This window comes from Tursiops truncatus, chromosome 17 (genome assembly GCF_011762595.2).
Source record: "Tursiops truncatus isolate mTurTru1 chromosome 17, mTurTru1.mat.Y, whole genome shotgun sequence".
In the NCBI taxonomy this organism is placed as follows: Eukaryota; Metazoa; Chordata; class Mammalia; order Artiodactyla; family Delphinidae; genus Tursiops; species Tursiops truncatus.
The window spans coordinates 71,662,419-71,686,132 of NC_047050.1; the positions used below are offsets into that span (position 1 = coordinate 71,662,419).

At 45.5% G+C, this 23,714-nt stretch overlaps 1 long non-coding RNA gene across 2 annotated transcripts in view; it reads left to right on the forward strand.

The window, feature by feature from the left end:
* LOC109549446 (uncharacterized) overlaps positions 1–19,455 on the forward strand; it is a 282,692-nt gene extending 263,237 nt beyond the window's left edge. For both annotated transcript variants that reach the window (XR_004522725.2, XR_004522726.2), the window contains 2 exons: positions 11,102–11,149; positions 19,336–19,455. This is a non-coding gene — a long non-coding RNA (uncharacterized lncRNA). The remainder of the gene's footprint in view (positions 1–11,101; positions 11,150–19,335) is intronic.
* Positions 19,456–23,714: the final 4,259 nt, after the last annotated feature.

Consider the following 23,714-nt stretch of genomic DNA (forward strand, 5'->3'; position numbering starts at 1 on the left):
TTTAAACATAACTTTTGTGTGCACTGGGAAAGCAAAAAATCTGTGTGATGCACTTTATCGTGATATTCACTTTATTTTTGTAGTCAGGAACCAAACCTTCAATATCACTGAGGTCTGCCTGTAATCGGTTAATAAAAACTATACATAATTATTTTATTTTTTTGTAAAAATGTATACTAACAATTACATAAGTGTATACACTAACATGTTAACAACTAATAACTCTGGGTGGTGGCATTTTGGCTGAATTTTATTTTCTTATTCAAACCTTTCTTCATTTTTGAATGAATATGTGGCTCTCTCTTTTTTTTTACAATCCAAGCAAAGACGTAATTAAAAAAAAAAAAAACCAGTTTGTTTCTGTTCTGGTAGAGTCTGTGCTGGGATCCCATCTTATAGGGTGGTCCCTGGATACCTAGCCCCCACTGTGTAGCCTTCCTCATGGGCCACCTGGAGCCTGGACCCATTTAATCACTGCAGCAGGCCTCACGGGACTTGCGTTTCATGAATGCATTTATGCAAAGACACTTCCGACATCAGGCTTTGAAATTTAGTAGTATTATTTTTTAACAAAGAGAGGAAGTTTATACCTAAAGCCATCCTCCACAGTCTGAGCCTTTGAGACCATCATGCAAATTTAAGTTTAACTGAAGAAAAGCATAGATTAGAAGCTGTTCTCTCCAAGCCTGGTGGACAAGCTCACTATGACTAAGGAACTGATTGCCTGACTAAGTAACTATCTGACGAGCTGAAGGACCCATGAATAAGTGAATAAATACATGGACACAGTGAATTAGTGACTGGCTTTGAAAGTCTGAATAAATTAGTGAATGGATGAGTAAAAATAACTAATTGCTTAATGACTGATTGATTGACAGAAGCAAGGACTAACTGGATGAGTGAATGAATGAGTAGGAATCAAAGACTTCCTGAGACTGACCGTGGGTGAATGAATTAATTGGTTGAATGGATGATGAGTAAATGATTGACAACACTGACTGACTAAATTGTCCACTGAAGACCGGGTAAATGAATAAGTGAATGAGAGAATGAATGACTGAGAGTGACTGAGAGTGAGCTCAAGGCTTGGCTGACTTACTGACTGTGCTTATCTGAATTAGTTGACTGACTGAATAATGGTGGTCTAAAACAACAAAACGATTGACTACAGTAAATGGGACACTGAATGCATGAATGAACGAATGAGTTTGAAGGAGAGGGCCTCACGGGAACTCTTTTGTCCTTGAAGTTGCCATGCCTCCATCCCAGCACTGCGGCTTCCACCCAGGGGTATATGGCCCCTTCCCTCCACATTCCCAAATACCTTAGATTTATTGATGTAGTTACTCAGGACCTACTGGTTGCCTTCCCAAGCGCTCTCTTTTCATTTCATTTTGTGGATGAAACCTGATACCTGACTTGTGGTCTATTCTTACTCTTAGGATTTGTCAATCAATCTTGATTTTTTGGCTTGCTCCCCAGGGGATCTAAGAACACTGAGTCACACCTGAGTCTTGGGTCTTTGCTTCTGGGCACCTTGGGAAGGATCCAGGTCCTGGGGATGCAAATCTTTCCCAGGGTTCTTCCCAGCCTCTGGAGGAAGCCATTCAAACTCCAGGTCTTAAGGTCTCTGTCTGTTGGGTGAGAGGTTCTACTGCACCTGGAGCTCTGCTGGGAGGCCCGGAGCTCGTCCATCTCAGTGCAGGGGCCTGATGACCTGATGCATGGCTATTCTCAGGCCACTGGGACGTGGGGAATGGTGTGCACTTGCAAGCTTCCTGGTGCACATTCTGTTGAGAAATTCCAGTGTTTGCCTGCTCATCCTTTTATTGTTGACCCTTGTGAGTTTGCTTTTATTTCTCTGGCTTACCTGAAGCAGACTGACCCTTGAAGGAATTTTCATTGAAATAAAGTCCTCCTCAGATCTGGGAACGAAACCTCCCACCCCTCCTCTCCTGCCTGCTCAGAGCTGCCTCCATGGACAGAGAGATTTTGCTCTGTGTGTTATCAAAGGATTCATTAATTGGGAGCTCACTGTTTGCCTCTTGTTCATCAGCTTCGGATCACATAGCGGATCGTTGTCTATTTACATTTATTAAAGGAACATTTCAGAAGAGTATTTATTCTTAAAGGGAAGCTCAGAGGTTACCCTTGAATTTCAGAGTGAAGATCTGCCAAAATCCATGGCCAGGAGGCTGAAAATAGACATGGTGTTTATTTGTCTGCAGCCTCTTTGGGTGTGTCATTAGCTGTGGGCACGAAATTAGAACATCACCTGTAGTGCCAGGCTGGAATGAAGGTGGGACTGACATGACCACAGAGACAGGGCCTGATGACCATGTGAGAAATCATCTTGCTTGGTTCAAAGCTAATAAACAAAAAGACATTCTAATTAGATGTCAACTTTTACATCAGGATTTGTAGAGTGGGCTTAATGTCTCAAGGATGTTTACATGTGTGAATACTCACATTGACCTGGGAGAAGGGTAGGAAGATTGAAACCAAGTTCGTCGTCTGTCTGTCTAGGGTGACTTCCTGATTTCTGACCCTCCAATTTCCATAATCTGTTGGATTCTAATTATACATATATTTATTCACCCTGTACAGGGTCTGGTGCATGATTGGTGTTTGATAAATATTTGTTGATGGAATCAATAAATGGCTAAATGTCAAACTCAATTCATCTTTCAAGGCTTAGTTCAAATTCTATATCATCGTGTAATCATTCCTTGAATTTGCTTACAACATGACACAAAAGGAAAATCAAGAGCCTTGGAGATAGGCCAACTTGGTTTCACTCCCCAGTTCTTTTACTAATTAGTTGTGTGTTTAACTTTTCTCAGCCTGTTTCTTCTTTATCATTATCTCTGTCATCATGATCACCATCATGACAATAATGAATACTCCTGAGTGCTTACCATGTGCCAGTTAAGCACATGCCATGCATCTTCTTTTTAATCTCCACAAAACCCCACTATGTAAGTTCTAGTATCTTCCATGTACAGATAAAGAAATCGATGTACATGGAAGATCAGCAGTAGTAGTGGGTACCTCTTTACTGTTTGCCAGGCACTGTGCTAAGCATTTTAAAATCCAGTCAACCATCGGATGAGCAACATGTCTTAGTTTGCCTAGAACTGTCCTGGTTTTAGCACTGAAAGACCCATGCTCTGGGAAAACCTTCAGTCCTGGGACCACCAGGACAGCTGATTACTCAATCCTCATAACAAAACAGGAGAAAGGTGATACTCCTCCAACTTACAGGTGAGAAAACTTGCCGAAGTTCACGCTAGTAAACGGCAGAACCACGTATTCTGGTTCTCTGAGCCTCATTTTCTGCACAAACAATTTCCCCGTCATTGGATTGTTGGGATATTAGATACTCTAATATGTAACATGGGTATAGCACTTACTTTTCTACCTCTTATCATTCAAAACTATGACCTTTTCTTCTTTCTCTTTACATCAAGAGCCTTAAAGCATCACATCTGGTGGTCTCCACCTCCTAACCTTCCATTTTCTCTCAACCTGTCCCAGTTTTACTCCTTTCCCCATCACTTGTCTAAGAAAGAACTCTAGTCAAAGGTCATCAGCTATCCACTGGTCTCTTCATAATCCTCATTCTACTTCCCTGGAATGTGAGAGGCAGTCTGTCTATGTTTTAAAAACTAAAACAGACAGAAAGAAATTGAATCAGAATGAATCCCAAAGCATCTGACACTTCGGACCTCTCCCTCTTCTTAAAATTCTTTGATGTCTTGGTTCCCATGACTCTCTTAGTTCTTCCACGTGTCTGAATGCTCCTTCTCAGACTTCATGGCCGCTCTTTATCTTTCCTCTTTGTAAATATTGCTGTCTTTCAGAGTCTTTCCATTTGCCCTCACTTTGCAGTCTCTCACGAAGCCATCTCATTCATTTCCCAGACTTAACTGTCATATTTATACTGGTAAAATTCCAACACTTTCTCCTGAGTTTCATACATATATATCCAACCATATTAATAAGGAGAGCATAGGTCATGCTGCAGTAACAAATTTACCGTCAACTCAGGGGCTTTATGTATCAAATATGCAGTTCTCTCTCATGGTTCATGTCCAGCAGAAGTTGGTAGACAGAGATCCATAGAGTCACTCAGGGACCCAGGCTGGTGGACGCTCTGCTATGAACTCTATAAACTCATGACCTCTAGTCTCTGTGGTGGGGGATAGTGAGGGGGATGGTTGTACAATGGCTCTTAAATCCTCCCATCTGGAAGTGACACAGATGACTTCTGCCCCTACTCAGTTAGCAGGAACGAGTCATATGACCCTGCAAACTGCAAAGGTGCTGGGGAAAAGGAGACATGTAGTGAACCATAAATCAATACATCCACTGGCCCCTGGACATCTGCATATAGAGTTTACTAGGGCAGTTCAAGTTCAGGTTCCTCACGGAATCAATATCTTCTTCCACCAAACTGCTCCATCTTCTATTTTCCTGATCTTAGAAAAAGGGCCGCCATCCACACTGTATCCTGGACTGTATGCATCTCTGGTTTTTACCTCCTCTCCCCTACTTTAGGCCACTTGTGAAAACTTACTGATTTTCCCTCCTTGCCTTCCTTGTCCCAGCCTCTTTGAATCTAAACCTACTTCTCAACCTGCTGCTCTTAATCAGCTTCTTATCATCAGGTTTCTGGATTTCGGTTTTAGCTCCTGAAATGCCTCTCCTTGCTCCCAAGCACCTCTTGCTATTCCTACTTCCTCTCTAATTCATCCTCCCTAAGGCTCCAGGGAGGTTTAGCTTGTTTTTCCTCAAGTGTTAATCCAATCACGCAATGTCCTTGCTTTATTGTCTCCAGGTTTCCTGAACCCAACTCCTGTAACATCTAACTTCTAATCTTCCTCCCCAAACCTGCTCCTCCTGAAAACCTCCCCCGCCCATGTACAGGGATTCCATCCTTCTAGATGCTCAGCCCAAAACCTTGACGTCATCTTGACTCTTCTTGGTTATCCTCACATTCCACATCCTATCTACCAGCAAATCTCATTGGCTCTACCTTCAAAATATATCCAGATCCAATCGATTCTCAAGAACTCTTCTGCTCCCTCTCTGGTACAAGCCAGCAACATATTTCACCCAGATTAATGTAAGACCCTTCTCATGAGTCCCCTGTCTCTACTTTTGTCCCTTTTGTTCTATTTCCTAGATTAGCAAGGGAGGTCCCTTTATAATTAAGTCAGTCTTATCACTCCAGTGGTCAAAGCCCTCTAAGCGCTCCACATCTCACTTGGGATAAAAGCCAAAGACCTAGGGACCCTGCAGGCCCTCTACAATCTGACCATCTTGGTGGAGCTCTTCTTCCAGGACCCTCCCCCAGAATCACTCCACCCGGTCATATTGGTCCCCTTTTTCTTCCTTCAATACACCAGAGTCCTCTGCCTTCAGGAAGATCCTCAGAACCAGGCCCCATCCTTTGGGTCTTTGGTCACATGTCATTTCTCAGCGACCAGCTCCCTGACCAGCTGATATAAAATCCTTCTCTCTCTTTTCCCTCCCTCCTTGTCTTATTTTTTTATCCATGGTGCCTATCGCCATTTAACACACTATATATTATACCTATTTATCTTGCTGACCATCTGTCTCTTTCAGGGAGAAGGAAAGCTAAACGGGGTTAGGGATTTTCTTTCTGCCTTGTTCACTGAGAGATCCCCAGTGCTACGAAGAGTGCCTGGGATGTAGTAGGCATTCAATAAACATGTGTAAATTGTCCTGAAGATAATGGTGACACCTCTTAGCCCAGCCTTCACCAATTACTGCAGTCTCTTCATTTGTCATACTACCTCCTTAGTACAAAAGCAACATTTCCCAAATTACTATCTAGACAATGCCAGTCCTACTTGCATATTTGCCTTTAAAATATGTTCGGGAAATATTTTACACTCTTGGCTCGCCCACCATCCCACAAAACTGGCCAAAATTCAAATACATAATAGCATATTATAAAATCTAAGAAGTACTACAGGAAGTTTAACTTTGTTTCTAAGCTTATTTATTCAATGAATCCTTTTAGGGAATTTATATTAGCATCCTGTACAATTGCAGCCCTTTGTGGATTTTCTGCTACGTAGCTTCCAACTCCCAGAATGCATCAGACTGTTTTGTCTGTTTTGTTATGTTGTTTTCTCACTTTTGAATTGCCAAATACTCTCCCTCATCTCTTTCCGCTTTACATAAGCACACACACAAGCACACACTGTCCAGGACAAATAGTAACTTCCCTTTCCTGCTTTTGTGCGAGCTTACAACTCTTTTACGAAGCCTACTCTGATTCCCCACCCTCCTAAACTACCTTTTCCTTTAGTGCCCTCACCGTGGCCTGGTAACGTCTTTATCAGCACATCCAATTTAGTTAATCCCAGATATGCAATCACATGTCTATTGTCCTGATTAGTTCTTCGCTTCCCAAAGGCACAGGCTGTATCATTTTATCCTTGTAGGCCCAGTTTGTACCCCTCTTCCTCACACAGAGAAGGTTGGCCTTCATCAATAGAACGGACCTGTTGGGCCTTCTGAAGTTAAGGCATAAGAAGCCTTGAAAGCATCTGCCTGGTTCTCTAGGAACTCTTGCTTGTGGGCTACTCCCTCTCAAAACCCACCCAGCAGCTGTGAGAAGCCCCAGGCACGTAAAGAAGCCACTTGTAGGTATTCTGGTTGAGAACTGCACTGAGCTCCAAGCTGACAGCCAGCACCACCGGCAGCCATGGAGTGAGCCACCCTGGACGTCCAGCCCCGTCAGGCCTTCAGATGACCACATCCCCAGCCTCCATCTGACTGCTTTCCCTGAGGGACTCCACGTGAGAACCATCCAGCGGAAACCAGTCAGCCCACAGAACAAAGAAAGGTGAAAATAAATTGTTACATTAGCCCACTAATTTGGGTGGTAATTTGTTACACAGGTATAGACACCTGAAACAGTCTCCTTATCCCACCTTAACATGTAAATTGTAAGCAAACCCGATTTAAACTTGTCCTTTCTGGGCAACCCGGCTGTTCTTAATGAAGGAACTTGGAATATGAATCACATCCCTTGTCATTCAAAAAGTCCTGTAGGCTCTTACATCTGCCGGTGAATAGTAATCTCCTTTTATCCAGTCGCTAGACTCCCCACAGAAAGGCCAGACCCCTCCCTTTTCTCCGGTATGTCTCATCCTACTAGAAGAGCAGGGTGTCTTTTTAGAAACCTCATTCTGTAAATATCATCTACCCTTGAGCATTATCAAAATGTGCTCCATGAGCTGGTGCCTGGTGTGTTTAAGTTGGTGGGACACGTTATTCTTCGGTTGCAGCCCACAGAACACAACAATGTGCTTTCAATTAGCTCATTTTAAGACTCCTACATGACACATTCTTGCTTGGGGATCACCCAAAATGCTCCAAGTATTTCCTGATCTGTAGTCATTTGCGTACCTGCCTTCCTTCCCTAAGTGTGTGAGCCCCCTGGGGGCTGGACATGTGCTATGTGTTCCTGTATTGTGCTGTTTACAGAGCTCTTCTCTACCATGACGGCTTTCAGTTTTCAGGGCCGTTTGGTTTTCAGTGATGTGATAGTTTAATCCCCAGAGGTTCGCCTTATTTTCCTAAAGCGCAAGTAATCGGTGAGGCAGGGTGTCCTGCTCACTGCTCCCTACCCGGTACCCCCCGCAACAGTCGCGAGTCTCAGCGTAGGGAAAGGGGTCATTGCAGGATTTAGGATCTGAAGAATCAGCTCTGGGGCTTCCTGGATGTGTCTCTGTGCAGCTGGCATGATTCCCCTGAACCTCAATTCCCTCATCTGAAAATAGGCGAAATAGGCACCCCTAACCCTAACCCATGTCCTTGGGAATATCAGGTGAGATAAAGGATATGAAAGATTTGGGACACTCACTAGATTACCTCTAAGGTACCTCTCCACTGAGGCTCTAGGACAGGGCTTCTCAGTGAGAACTGGGAGGTAGAGTTGGAAGTCAAAAGAACCTCAAACTCACTCTGACGTTCTTTACTTTTCTGCTAAATTCGGAGGGTGGGGACATATCTGATTTATTGTGAGCTCCCCTCCCACACAGTGCCCAAGTCATCTGGGAAACCCAAAAGGGATTACAGTCCTTCAGGGAAATGGGTTAAGACCCAGGACAATTGGATATATTGGAACAGAAGCTTTGGGAATAAAAGAGTAACCTCCATACAATTGAGCACTTTGTCTGCATTCAACACATTTCCTGATTTATCCAATCTGTCCACCAGGGACAACCACCACCAGTTGGGGAAATCGATCATTAGGTTCAAAATACAAGATTCAGCACACGAGGGACTTCCCTGGCAGTCCAGTGGTTAAGACTTTGCCTTCTAATGCAGGGGGTGAGGGTTCAATCCCTGGTCAGGGAGCTAAGATACCACATGCCTCATGGCCAAAAAACCAAAACATAAAACAGAAGCAGGGCTTCCCTGGTGGCGCAGTGGTTGAGAATCTGCCTGCTAATGCAGGGGACACGCGTTCGAGCCCTGGTCAGGGAAGATCCCACAAGCCGCGGAGCAACTAGGCCCGTGAGCCACAGCTACTGAGCCTGCGTGTCTGGAGCCTGTGCTCTGCAACAAGAGAGGCCGCGATAGTGAGAGGCCCGTGCACCGCGATGAAGAGTGGCCCCCGCTTGCCACAACTAGAGAAAGTCCTTGCACAGAAACAAAGACCCAACACAGCAAAAATTAATTAATTAATTAATTAACTCCTACCCCCAACATCTTGAAAAAAAAAAAAAACAGAAGCAATTTTGTAACAAATTCAATACTTTAAAAATGGTCTACATCAAAAAAAAATTTTTCAATCTATAAATAACCAGTTATTAAAGAATGATTATTACTACATCCATTAAAAATGTGTGGCTCATACTTAATAAAACTAACTCTGTTGCTTTTCTCCACTGGGCTTTGTTCTGCCTGTTGGTGACACTTGGTCAAGTTCCCACCTTCCCAGATACCAGCTCTTTAGACATTTGGAGTCAGTGACTATGCCCGCTCTCTTTTGCAGCCCAAACACCTCACTCCCTTGATCTGCTCCTCATGCAGTTGTTTCCAGTCTTGCTGCTATCCTGGAGTCCCTTCTTTGGGGGTAGTTATATCTATTTCTGTCAATCTTAGAGCACATCTTCTTTAGCACCTTTTTTTTTTTTTTTGCGGTACGCGGGCCTCTCACTGTTGTGGCCTCTCCCGTTGCGGAGCACAGGCTCCAGACGCGCAGGCTCAGCGGCCATGGCTCACGGGCCCAGCCGCTCCGCGGCATGTGGGATCTTGCCGGACCGGGGCACGAACCCGTGTCCCTTGCATCGGCAGGCGGATTCTCAACCACTGCGCCACCAGGGAAGCCCTTCTTTAGCACCTTTTATCCAAGAAAAAAAAAATTGTTGCATGGATGAATCCAGAGAATACTCTTAGAAGCCATGGCTTGCAGAGAACCATGGGATGAACATACCTGAACCTTGGTGAGATTTTCTAGGTGTTTCTACATCTCAGGAGAGACACCATATTTCATCTCTGGTTTGACCCAAAAGCCCATGTGAGAAAGTTTACTTGAAGCCAGAACCACCTTAAGCTAACCGGGCTGACACAAGCTTTACAGAGACAGACCTAGACCTCTTGCTTGGATGGTAGCAGCACTGAATGGAAGACCAGAGGGAAGGTGGACAGGGTTGGAGGAAAAGAGAAAAGAAAGAAGGGAGAGGAAAAGGAAGAAAGAGAGGGAGGAAAGAGATCCTATTTTTTTCTCAAGTGTCTTCCACATTTTGAGGCTCACAGGATGATTCTGAAGCTGGAGGTCTTTAAGTCATTCCATTATTCACTGTACAGGCTTCTACTGATTGACTCTACTGAATCAAGTATTGCACTAATCATCAAGGATACAGAGATAAAAAATTCAGTTCCTGCTCTAGGATCTCAACATCGGTATAGAAAATGCACAGGCAAATAACATTATGGTAAATAAAATAGTAACCCACACGCTAGTGGGCATGAAGCAATTATATGATACTGAACTGCTTCTGTTGCTTTAGACAGGGTTGAATGGTGTTATCCAAGAAGTGAGTCTCCTTTACCCTACCCCATCCTCAGACAGCCAGGGTCTCCCATAGTGGAGACAAAGGCTAGTCTAGCTTGGGGTCTGTTCGGAGACATGGCAAAGTGTGTGATACTTGCAGCCACCTCAGGCATATAGGTAGTGAGTGTGGGACAACCACACACCCTGGTTTACCCAGGACAGACTTCATTTACACCTGCTTTCCCAGTGTAATTCTTGATAGTGCACACTTTTACTCTCAAATACATCCCAACCTGGATGATAAACTATATGGTCACCCTAGTGATAAAACTTCAGGAACCAGATGCCTGGGTTAAATTCCAGCTCTCTGCTTATTAGCTACTCTCTTAGGAATCCCTTAGCTTCTGTGTCTGTCTCCGCATCTACAAAGTGAGGCCAATATAATCTGCCTCATGTGGGTTGTCGTGAGGATTCAATGAGTTAAAATATGCAAAGCCTTAGAGCAGAGCGAGCGTACCTGCCCAGATGTAGAGCTCTTGCCCTCTCCTTGATTTCCATGGAACACAGAACGCCTAAGGTACACAGGCATTTCTGTGTCTGGTGGTTTTATTGAAGACCTGGGGAGTTGGGGTTAGACATCAGGGTGCAGAGATGTAGAGCCCAGTGTTCCTTGGAGTCCCTGTCCCCTCCGCTGGCCCCATGACTGTTCCAGTCTCCATTCATGGCTTCTTTCTTTCTCCGCCTCTCCGGTAATGTGATGCTAGGCTGAAGGGTCCTGCACCTGGCCAGGGAACAGCTTTCTGCTTTCAAGGGGAAGCCCTGGGTTTTTCTGTGGTCCTGGGGAGAAATATTAAGAACTTCTCCTGTGTACCTCCTCAGGAGGGGTGCTGGAAAAAATACAGGACAGCCAGTGAGTTTGAATTTCAGATGAACAACAAATTCCCTTTTTTTTATTATAAATAATCCCCCCAAATGTCATGGAGCATACTTACACTAAAAAGACACTTGTTGTTTATCTCAAATTAAAATTTAACTGGGCTTCCTATATTTTTACAGGTATACCTTGGGGAGATTGCAATTTTTGTTCCAGACCATCACGATAAAGTGAGTATCACAATAAAACGAGTCACATGAAATTTTTGAATTCCTAGTGCAACTGAAAGATATGTTTACACGATAGTGTAGTCTAGTAGGCATGCAATAGCTTTACGGCTAAAGAAACAATGTATATACCTTGATTAAAAAATACTTTTTGGCTAAAAAATGCTAACCATTATCTGAGCCTTCAGGAGTTGTAATCCTTTTGCTGGTGGACAGTCTTGCAATATTTCAAACCCTCCACCAGGTGCCCACACTCATAAGAATATCAATAACTTTCCAAGTGCAGGGGTCTTATTTCATTTCTTAAGCAACCACATGGCATTTTTATACTGAGAACTCTCTGCCCCTCCCCTCCACGGCCTCCTGTCATCCCAATGTCTCAGCAAGGTCTTGAAATCTTGAAAGGTCAGAGCCCTCGAATCTGTGCTGATTTGGGTCACCATTTCCTTGAGATTTCCTTTGCCTCTTCTTTGATTAAAGCTGTGTTTGCCTCGCCTCCCGCTTTTTAAGCAATTACACTAATTAAGCTAATTTTTCTTTGTTCTCTCTTTGCAATTTGCATAAATGGCAAATTTATATATAGTGTCCTTAATTCTCCTTTAACTGCTCTGTAATTAACAGGATGCTCAGGCTAAATATAAATAAGTACAGAAGGAAAAACAGCCTTCTGCTGAAATACCGATAAAGGCTGGGAGGAAAGAAAAGCAGAGGGGAAAACAGTTCTAAGCCCTGCTCTGAACTCATTATGCCTGATTGGGTCACAGTTGGAGGAGACTAGCTAAAGGTCAGCGGCTGCAAGAGCGTCTTTCTGAGAGCCCTGCCACCTGGAGCAATTTCAGGATAGAATTCGGGCTATTTGCTTGCAGTAATAATACTGCACTATTTTTCAAGGGAGTAGAGCAGCTTGGCATGAGGGAGACAGTGGTATGACAGTCAGTGGGGCTCAGTCTGGGGCCCTGCTCTACTTCCGACCAGTTGAGTCACCTTGGGCTAAGGAACAACAAAACCCAATACCTGGGCTTCAGGTGCTTTCCAGGCAACACGTACTATAACACTCAGTAACCCCATAATCCCACTATTTCCCAGATATAAAAATATTCCCACGATAGAGATGTGCTTAAAATATATTCCTAAATCAAGACGAAGTCTTTCTTCTACAAATGCACATTCATATATTGACACAGGGCTTATGCAGTAGTCCTTTGGGAATCAGCTTGGTGTAGTGATTAAAAAGGTGGTTCTTGGGGGCTGGTCTCAATTCTACCTCTAGCTTTAGCTCCGTGACCTTGGAAAAATTGCTCAACGTGTCCAAGTCCAAGTTCTCTTTTCTGCAGAGTGGCATACAACACACTTGTGAGGCTGTTGGCAAGATTACAGAAGCAGCATTAACGTATCAATACTTAGCACCGTGCCTGATGCCAGCAAGCCCTCAATACCGTTTAACGTTCATATTTGTCAGGTCACATGTTTCAGTTGGCATTGGTTTCAGGTGAACATCATTGGTTTCAGAAATTGGTTTCAGAGATATGGTTTCAGAAATACGGGGTCTCAAGACCTAGAAACTTGGGTGATCCAACCAAGGAACCATGGGAAGACCTGTCTAAGAACAGAACTGTCCTCTCCTCCAAATCTTGGAGCTGTGATCATAGTCATTGTAACAATATCAATGCCTCATTTGTATGTATATTTCCTGAAAAGTCTACAGAGTCCACTCTGTGACTGGGCACACAGAGGGATGAATGAGACAGTCCTCAAGGTGGGGAGATAGACAGGTTTTAAACAGTCAATTCCGAAAGGGTGAGTGAGAGCCGTGCTGGTCTCACGTGTTGGGGAGTCAGGGTCCCTGCGGGGACCAGAGGATCCAAAGAAGGTTGTGTTCACACCATGTGTTCACACCATTTCTATATGGGGAAATCTCTTAGGACTTCTCTTCCCCCAATTTCTTATCTGTGTTTTTTAAAATTGATGTTTTGTATATAAGTATCCCCTACTTTTCGAGAGTTCGCTTTATGCCACTTTGTTATTAAGGAAAACTCACATTAGTACCTGTCTTTGATAACCAAAAGAAATCAAAAATAGCATTCAGCGTTTGCTTTGCAGTAGCCATTATAGAGGGAGTGAGCACCCAGAGAAGTGAGAGCTGCTTCCCTGGGAACCACACTCAGCATCTCAGCATGGAGCCAGCATAGCTTTGAACTGTGTCTATGAGCATCTGTGCTTTATCTTCATTTATTTTGTGCATCCATGAGCAAGATGTGTCCTAAGGTAATTGCTTCTTTGCTTTGCACTTTGGTTTACGAAAGGTTTCAGGTAGTGGGGGATACCTGTATTGTTATATTATATATTAGAATATGCATATAATTTGTAAATAAGTAATACATATGCAGAGGAGTGTGTGCTCAAAAGGTTTTTACTGAGATCAAAGGATACAATGGAGAATCAGCAAAGGGAAGATCAGAGAAAAGAGGGTTAAGTGAGGAAGGTTTCCTGGAAGAGAAGCTTGGAAGCTGTAAGCTCCATGAAGGTAGGGGCTGCTTCTCTCCTGTCCCTTGTTACGTCTGCAGCATATAGAAGAATGTCTGGCACACAGGGACACTCAGGATCTGCTGAATGAGTGGGTGAGGTAAGGGGGTAGGAGGGGAGAGGAGATGCCCCCTGAATTGCCCATGCTTTATGGACTGAATGCTTGTGTTCCCCCAACTTTATAAGTTGAAGCCCTAACCCCCAAGGTGGTGCTATTTGGAGGTGGGACCTTAGACAGGTAATTGGGTTAGGTGAGGTCATGAGGAGGGGGCCCCCACAATGACATTAGTGCCCTTGTAAGAAGAGAAAGAGGCAGCAGAGCTCACACTCTGTCTCTGTACACTGAGGGAAGGCCACGTGAGGACACAATGAGCAGGTGGCTGTCTGCACCCCAGGAAGAGGGTCCTCACCTGAATCCGACCATGTTGGTGGCACCCTGATCTCACAGCCTCCAGATCTGTGCTTAACTCACCCACTCTATTGTATTTTGTTACGGCAGCTGAGCTGACTAAGAAACCATGGTTACACAACCTGTAACATGGTCATGACCCGTGTGATTTCTGAAATCAGAGAAGGAAGGGACATGTCCCAGGAGGGGGAAGGTCATGGACTAAAGTGCATAGGCTGGAGACAGCCTGTGTGTCTGGGGGGCCACAGCAGCTTCCATAAAGTGGGAGGCAAGAATGAGGGTGATGACATGTACAGCTCCACTCTGACTTGGGCTAGAATCCCACCTTGGCTTTTAGCAAGAAACTTGGGCTCTCTAAAAATCATAATAATGTCTGGTTGCTCAGTAAAATGGGATTAATAGTAGTTCATGGTGTATTTATGAGAAACAAGATAATGTATGTAAAGTGCCTTCTGTGCCCAGCATGGTGTTTGGCACAAGAAAGTCTTCCAATAAACCCTTATTGGGACTTCCTTGGTGGTCCAGTGGGTAAGAATCCGCCTTCCAATGCAAGGGACATGGGTTCGATCCCTGGTTGGGGAAATAAGATCCCACATGTCACGGGGCAACTAAGCCCACGTGCTGCAACTAGAGAGAAGCTTGCGCGCTGCAACAAAGAGCCCACATGCCTCAAAGAAGATCCCGTGTGCCACAACTAAGACCCGATGCAGCCAAATAAATAAATATTTTTTAAAAAAAACAACTCTATTGATTGGCTGAGGCCCCTTTAATCAGATAGTCAGCAGGGCATCTTTTAGAAGACTAGAATCATGGCTGGCATCAGTTAGCAGAAATTGTTCTCCATGAGCAGATGTTTCCAAGGATCATTGAGAGTCTCAGAGATACTTCCTTATTTTCTGCCTGCTAGAATTCAAAGATCCCTTGTTTCAACATTACATCACTGGGGAAGTACTCAAAGACTCAATTATAAAAAATAAAAAAAAAAATTAAAAATTAAAAAATCCCAAAAGAGTTTTTTCATTTTGGTTGGGAGAAATATTTTCAATAATTTGGGGGGATGGGGGGAATCTCTTCTACTAAGTTGTTTTGTGATAAATATTTTAATGGTGTCAGGAGGGAAATGCCTTTTCTGCTGAATGTAGCTCGTTACAGGCCCCTCAAAGGAAGCCTTTGTTAGCATCCCCAGTAGCTGATGAGTGCTACTTTAGCATGATATGAGGGAAAGAATACAGATTTTGTCTGAATTCCAGGCCTATTTCAAATCCTGGTCATCCTTTGTGTGACCTTGAAAAAGTCAGTTAAACTCTTAGTTCAGTTTCTTCTTCTGTAAATGAGACTAGAAATACTTCCTGCATAGTTTTGTTGAGAAGGTAAGATGGGATAATGTATGCAAAGCTTCTACAGAGTGAGTGGTCACTAAATGTTATTTCTCTCACTGGAGTAAAAGTTTGATGGTTTAGGATCCCAGTTTAGGCAATAGTTTTCTCAAAAGGCCAGCTAATCCCAGGAGACCCCCAAGGAAATACCTCTTGATATTTGGTTCAATATCATAATCATCACTTTTCCCTGTTAAGAGATGAAGTACTCACACTGTATTAGACAGCTTTGCCGAGTGACAAACGACCCCCGAATCTCAGCTGCAGATGTTGATTTCTGGATCACGTCATGTTGGAAGTTGAGGTTTGTTTGAATGGCTGTGCATCTATCCTTGAGACTGAAGAGAAGAGCAGGGAAGTCAAATCAGATGTTGGGGGAGGTCATGGAGAGAACCTGACCACCATATGCCCTGCAAGCTGGCACAGGGCAATTGGAGGCTCCTCACCCACCCCCTGTCCTTGGAATGTATTCTCTGTCCCCTGTTCCCACAGTGGAAGCTGTTCCAAAGAGAACATGAGCTGCCTTGGGAGAATATGTGTGGTTGACATCATCTGGATGGTGTACGTGACTGAACCCCGTTAAGGCCTCTCTATGAACACTTTTTTCCTTTTTTTAAAAAAATTTATTTTTATTTTTGGCTGCGTTGGGTCTTCATTGCTGCACGTGAGCTTTCTCTAGTTGCGGTGAGAGGGGGATACTCTTCGTTGCGGTGCACGGGCGTCTCATTGCTGTGGCTTCTCTTGTTGCAGAGCATGGGCTCTAGGTGCACGGGCTTCAGTAATTGTGGCTCACAGGCTCTAGAGTGCAGGTTCAGTAGTTGTGACACACGGGCTTGGTTGCTCCATGGCATGTGGGATCTTCCCAGACCAGGGCTCGAACCCGTGTCCCCTGCATTGGCAGGTGGATTCTTAACCACTGTGCCACCAGGGAAGCCCTCTATAAACTCTTAAGATTTGGGATTTCCCAGAGTGTTCAGTGGGACGTTATTAGTGTTTCCTAAGCTGATTGGAGAGCAAGATCTCCCCTCTCCCTTCTTACCTGATCATCTGTTACTTGGAACACACTCTGGGAAACACTAATTTACAGCATGTAATTTAAGTTTTAAAAGAACCGGTGAGGTGCAGAAATCCCCCATTAACTAGGCAGAGAGCCAGCTGGTGGGGGTGGTCAGTGGTGGATTCACAGGGCCAGAAATGAACATGAGTGGTTCCTTCTGAGCAGAACCCATGATGCTGGGCCTCAGAGCAGTGACAGCAGGGAAGTCAGGAGGGAGAAGACAAAGTCTGCATAGTGGAGACCAGACCCAGTAACAGCAACTCTGTGTCTGGCTCAAAGAGTGTGGCCAACACATATATGTTGAATGACTAAATAAATGAATGGAGTGCAGGATCAATGGTGGGAACTAGGGTAGGATAGGTTTGGCAGAGGGAAACAATAAATGCAAGTTGGGGACCCGGAGGAGCAGAATTGAGATATGAGGGTCTCTTGGATCCTCACCTCACCTACTCCTACTCTAGCCATGGCTTCCCCAGCTTCTCACAAGTGTGACCGGGCAGCACCTCCCCTGAGGCACCTGCCACCTGTCTCTTTCCTTATGTCCTGGACTTCTCTGACCCCAGGGTGGAATCTCTGAGCACTCATGCATGTGCCACTTCTGAGATGCTTTCTACAGTCTTCCACAATGTCCCACAATTGGAGCACCAGTTGCCCTGAGTGGCCATCTTGCATCTGTGTTCAGCTCCTCTCAGCTGGAACACAGCTTTGCGTGGGCTCTCCCTCTTCGCGGCCCCTCTGTTTCTGGCCCTGTGTCCCTGCTTGCATTATATATAAGCCACTTACCCATCAGTCTTTGTCTCAGGATCTGCTTTCAAGGAATCCTGGGCTTAGACACAAGACGACCAGTGGCTGAGCTCACCGTCTGGGACAAGTCGGGGCAGGCCCTGCACAGACAAAGGCAGGAAAGCATCATGGTCAAGCACATGGCTCTGGCCTGGGACTGCCTGGGTTTATATCCCTACAGAGTTGTGGTGACTATTAAACATGTTAATGAGATCAGTGACATAGACAGAGTGCTTTGTAAGCATTTAGCTGGGTCCAGCTGGGGTAAGGGGCCAAGGATGGGTGAGACAGTAAGATGAATATTAGCGGCTATATTTTAGCCACACAGATGCTGAGATTCAGAGAGGTGGAGCAGCTATCCCACACATGTGACCAGCTGCTAAGGGGCCAATCCGGGAACCCCAGGTCCACGTGACACCAACACATGTGCTCCTCAGACTCCCTGCCTGACTTCTGCAGATTTCTGGTCCTTGGGGGCCTGACCTCAGGTGACTTCTCCTTGGCCTCTTCTTAAGAGCTTGTGGGATGTGCTTTGTTGGTGCGTTTCCACATCATCCATCTGGTGATTTCCCAGAGCAACCTTCCTGCCAACCCACCCCTGGGGGTGATGTTGAGCCTGAGACTCGCTGATGCTGATCTTCTCCCTCAGCTGGCTCTTGCCTGACACACTCCCTGTTGGGTCGGGTTCCTTCCTGCTGACTCTCGCTGTCATCTCTCCACATCGTGGTCTCCAGTATGGCTGAGTATCGTCAGCATGAGAGCCAGTCATCAAGGCCACCTGGGGTTGAGTTCCAACTGTGCCAGTTCCTGGCTGTGAACCTGAGCGAGTTACTCAGTCCCCGGGTCGAGCTGCACTAACTCGTCCATGTAATGAGTGTTCTATGGTCTGCAGAGAGCGTCCTTCGTGAGACTAGAGGTGACCTGTGTCCAGTTCCTAGCATGGTACCTCCAGGAACACAGTGGATAGTCAGGATGTTAGTTCCATGACCTTCTCCCCACACCTTGTACATAGATGTCCCCCAGTATCCCCGAATGATCAATTTCTTCACCTCATGACCTTCCCAATGCATGCCAGAGACCAGTTTTTTGTTTTTTTTTTTTTTTTTTCTTGCCTGGCTGGGGACGTACTACAGCTGTGGTTGTTTTAAGACACCCTTTTGGATCGACTCTGGAACCTCTTTGAAGGTGTCCCAGAGCCCCACCACTGACCCCTCCTTTGGCAAGAGTCCTGTGTCCACTGAAAACTCTTCTTTCAGCTCAATACAATGATACCAACAAAGTCCCTGGCTGTGCCCTCGACAGCGGGATGAAGGTGCAGGGGTTGGGGGGCAAAACCTGGTTATGTGGACAAATGGCACCAGGGTTCTGGATGGAGAGAACCCCCCTTGGGGCTACCCTGACCTCTCTCGCTAGTGCCCTCTGCTGTCCTGTGTGTCCTACCTCTGCTTCTTTGCTTGAGGGCTTTTTCTGACCTCACATGAGCCACCCAGCCTGCCTGTCACTGGGCAGCCCCAAAGTGCAAGGCATTTAATGCCTCCCATGGGAAACTCCCAACCAATGGGAAGGAGAATCCACAGATAAATACTGCAGCTTTGCTGTCAGCCCTCAGTGGGTCAATTCTCAAGTTCAGTCCATGAGGTTCTTCAGAGGGTCCTCTGCGGGACAGGGCTCCAGCTACAAACACACGCTGCTGTTGACCTTTCTCCTTTTACTGTCTCACTTTTCCCATTCCTCACAAATGTTTCCTGCAATCACCCTCCAGATAAACTGTCTTCCTCCTAGACCTTGATCCAAGATCTCTTTGCAGGAAAATCCAAACCAAGATGCATGTAGAGCGGAAGGGCAAACAGAGTCTGTGCAGCACAGCACAGAAGGGGGTCTGAGTTGTGAGGGAAACAGACATTCTAACCCAGTGTGTCAAGCTCAGCCTGAAAGCAAGCCCAGAAATAATGGGAAGACCTAAAGGGGGGAGCCCCGCCTTGGGGGTGGGCGTGGCCAGGGAAGTCTTCCTGGAGAACATCTGAGTCCCATCTTCTTTCAGAAAGAAGTTGTCATTCTCAAGACTGAAAATCTTGTGGTACCTGAAGGTGAGAATTCTGTTCCCCACCTCGTCTCAGCGGGTGAGGAGCTGGTTGACCGACCATTTGCAATCCTTCACTCCTCCTGCTATTTTATTTATTTATTATTATTATTTTTTCTGTGTGTGTGGTACGCGGGCCTCTCACTGTTGTCGCCTCTCCCGTTGCGGAGCACAGGCTCCGGACGCGCAGGCTCAGCGGCCATGGCTCACGGGCCCAGCCGCTCCATGGCATGTGGGATCCTCCCGGACCGGGGCACAAACCCGTGTCCCCTGCATCGGCAGGCAGACTCTCAGCCACTGCGCCACCAGGGAAGCCCTCTCCTGCTATTTTGAAAGGCTCTTATATGTGGGAAAATATCCTCTCTGGGGAGCCCTTGCCCTTTCATGGTTTGCCAGACACCTCCTCAACAGGGTACCCAAAAGCCTGCTGTAACCCATTGAGATTCCAAAAGGAAGCAGATCTAAATGGAGGGTTGGAGTGAAAAGACCGTGTTTATCATCGCTCTCGGGCACCTTGGCAATCTTCACCGGAGGAATTTCAGCACCACGTTCAGGGACTGCCAGGAAATGGGGGCGATTTCTCACCTGAGTGGCAGACACCTCTGTTGAATAGGGAAAGGCTCGTCATGGTGAACTGGAAGCTGATGCATTCAGGGCAACTGCCCTAACTGGTTCTTTGATGCTTCTCTCTTAATAACCTCAGTTCTGACTGAGTGTCACCCGTGTGATCTTAGAGATAAGGGAGCTTAGAAGAAGAGAGGATTTGGGGCCTGTGGTTCAAATCTCTCATTCATAGTGGGAAACTGAGGTCAGAATGGGGAAATGACAGGCCCCGGGTCACATAACATGTGAGTAACAGACCAGGGCCCAGTTAGCGATTTCCAACCCCAAAGGCAAAAGAGCAGGGGTGGTAGATAAGTTTTTAAGCTCTGGCCTGATTTGTTTCCCTCCAGAAGCCTTCAGACATTCTGCTGGATTCTAATATCCTCAAGGGCAGAGGTCCCAAAGGCCAGTCTCGCAAAAAATATGACTGTAAATCAATGACATTTCACGCACGTTTACTGAAGGTCAGTCATAAACATGGCTGTGTGCTACATGCTTGATAGAGAAAGGTGTAAAAAAACAAAAGCAGGGGAATTCCCTGATGGTCCAGTGGTTAGGGCTCCACACTTCCATGGCAAGGGGCACGGGTTCGATCCCTGGTCAGGGAACTAAGATCCTGCATGCCACATGGTGTGGCCATCAATCAATCAATAAATAAATAAACAAAAATTAAAAATTGGGCTCTGGGGCTTCCCTGGTGGCACAGTGGTTGAGAGTCTGCCTGCCGATGCAGGGGACGCGGGTTTGTGCCCCGGTCCGGGAAGATCCCACATGCCGCGGAGCGGCTGGGCCCATGAACCATGGCCGCTGAGCCTGCGCGTCCGGAGCCTGTGCTCCGCAACGGGAGAGGCCACAACAGTGAGAGGCCCGCGTACCGCAAAAAAAAAAAAAAAAAAAATGAGCTCTGTTCTCAAGATTTCACCATTTGTCAGGAGACATAGACTTGTAAACAATTGGTTATTATACATTGTGGAAAACCAGCCAGAGATGATAGTTCAGTACAGAGATAGAACAGAGGAGAAAATCACAAGGGTCTTCATAATCATCATCACTGCACTGGGTTGAATAGGGTTGCACAAAAAGTCATGTCCACCCAGAACCTCAGAATGTGACCTTATTGGGGAGCATGGCCCTTGAGTTTGAACTTTCCGGACTTCAGAACTATGAGAGAATACCTTTTGTTGTTTTAAGCCACCCTTTTGTGAATTTTGTTATGGCGGACCTAGGAAAGTGAGATAGGCATCAAGCCAAGAGACTTGGTTTTATCATGAAGGCTACGGGGAGCAGATGAAGGGCCGGTTCTGTCTTTGATGTAAGGCTGCCTCATCTTTCTATGCCTTTTTTCTGCCTTTCTCCCCACCACTCAGCCTCCAGGGCACCCCTCTCCATAGCACACCTGTATCATGAAACTGCTGTACAAATCTCCCACCTACAGAAGACGGGCCAGGCCCACCCACCATCCAGGAGGGTGTCCTGCCTGCACTCTCTTCCCAGCCCTCCTATGTCACCCATCCTCTGAAAGGAGAATGGATATATTGAGCAACTGCATCTCATGTAACTCAATCTATCAACAACTCTGTGAAACGTGACTTCATTTTATAGAAGAGGATGTGTCAGCTTCCATATTCCCTCTAACACATCTCAGGAATCTCCTCCTGGTTTACTTGACTGACAACAAATTTTCCTACCAATGACTGACTGTACTCTAGGTGTGAAAGGCTGGCTATGCCTTAATTTTCACCTTTCCTAGGTGACATTCACCTTCCAACAGGGGAGGCTGGAAATGCAGTGCTTCAGTCCACTGGTTCCCTGCACTGGTTCTCAGCCCTGGCTGTGTACTGCAATTACCTTTGTTACGAGGTTAGAAAAAGTTCCACTCCAGAGACTCTAGTTTAGTAGGGCTGGATGGGCTCTATCAGCTGTACTTTTAAAAAAATCTCTGTAAGAATTCTGAGTCCCACTAATGGTTGTAAAGTGCTTCACCTCTTAAGAGTTCAAGCGCTGGGACAGGCTACATTTGGGGTTGAAAATTTTTGAAGTAGATGGGACTCAGAAACATTGAAACCGTGCTGTTTCAACCTGCTGTCCAAATGCACCATGGCAATAGCAGTAATATTTCAAACAGGTACCAATTATTAAACTCCCACCAGGGCCAGACGCTGTGCTTGGTTCCTTAAACATGTCTCTAATCCTCACAGTGGCCACAGGATGCGGTTTATTTCCATTTTATGACGAACTGAGGTTTGGAAAGCTCCCGTGCTCCATGTCAAAGCTGGCTGTCATTGCAGTACAGACTACTGCCTGTGCATAACCCCACATTTTCCTCACTCTGGCTTCAGCAGGTGTTTTCCCACCACCCCTAGAATCTAGCATAGCCTTCACAGCGATTCTTTGCCTCCTGTCCCCTCCCAGGGACAAAGCTGCTTACAAATGTGCTCAGAACTGGAGAACAGACAATTAAATCTGTGTAAGGCCCTTGGCTCCTACCAAGCCGACTTACATAAATGCCCTTTTCTGGGTCTGGAAATCCTTCGGGTTTTTTCTCCACTATAAACATCTTTCTTTTCACACAATTACTCAAAATCCATCTCTTTAATCTGTTCTTCCCAGACCTTCCCTCATCTTTAGACTTTCTCTCCATTCGTCAGCCTGTATTAAACATCAGCCATGCCTAGTTGAATGGTTTATAACATATTTACAAGATGCAACAAGCTTACACATGTTATATCTCATAGAACCCTTACAATAACTCCCCAGGATGGTACTATTATCCCCAATTTTCTGAGGTCCAAGAAGCTAAACTGTGACTTGGTCAAAGTCCTATATTTAGTGATGAGAAGAAAGGGGGTTAGAACACAATATTGTCTCTCCCCAAATCTGATACAGTATCCGTGACCCACACTAAAGAGTTGCCCAAATGCTAGTATCACAGTAAGACCTCCAGTTATATACTCCAGGAAAAAATCAACATCTTGGGGTATTTACATACTTAGTCAACTTTTCCTGGCTGTCCACATGCAGTGGACCCACTCTTCAATCAAGGGACACCTAGTGGATGCCCACTAAATGCCCAGCGCTATTCTAGGTACTAAAAACATTATGGCAAATAAGATCCATTCGCTGGACTCAAGGTCTGGCAATCTACTGGGTGACAGGCGACATAGAGAGAGTACAGGGACATGGGTACAGTGACAGAGACAGGCACACATTGTGGGAGCCGCGAGAACTGGCTTCAAGGGATCAAGGGAGGCTTCAAGACAAGATGGTCCCAGGTGAGGTTCTTTAAGGATGGTTAAGAATTAACTGACAGAGATAGAAGAAGAGTCCACATGGAAGGGACAATATGGCAAAGGCTTGGAGTCAAGAAGTAGGGCTATGTGACTGAGTGGACGTGTATATGTGTCCATGCACACGGGTGTGTGTACATGTGCATGTGTGGTATAGCAACAAATAGCTCCCCATGGCCTGAGGATTGAGTATAAGGCAGTGAGGAGATAGGGGATCTTCTTCAGAGGGTCTTCTTTCTGGCCCTTGTTATGTTGTTTGGACTTCATCCAGGTTGTCATGGGGAATTAGGATACAATGGAGAGACAGGCATTTTACTGTATTATTTTTTATGGTAGAAATGTTCAAATATGGAAAAAATTATAGATAGTATTATTATGACAAGTAACCACGGACCCACCACTGAGAATCAACAGAGGTTAATATTTTGTCCTATTTGCCTTAAAGCTTTT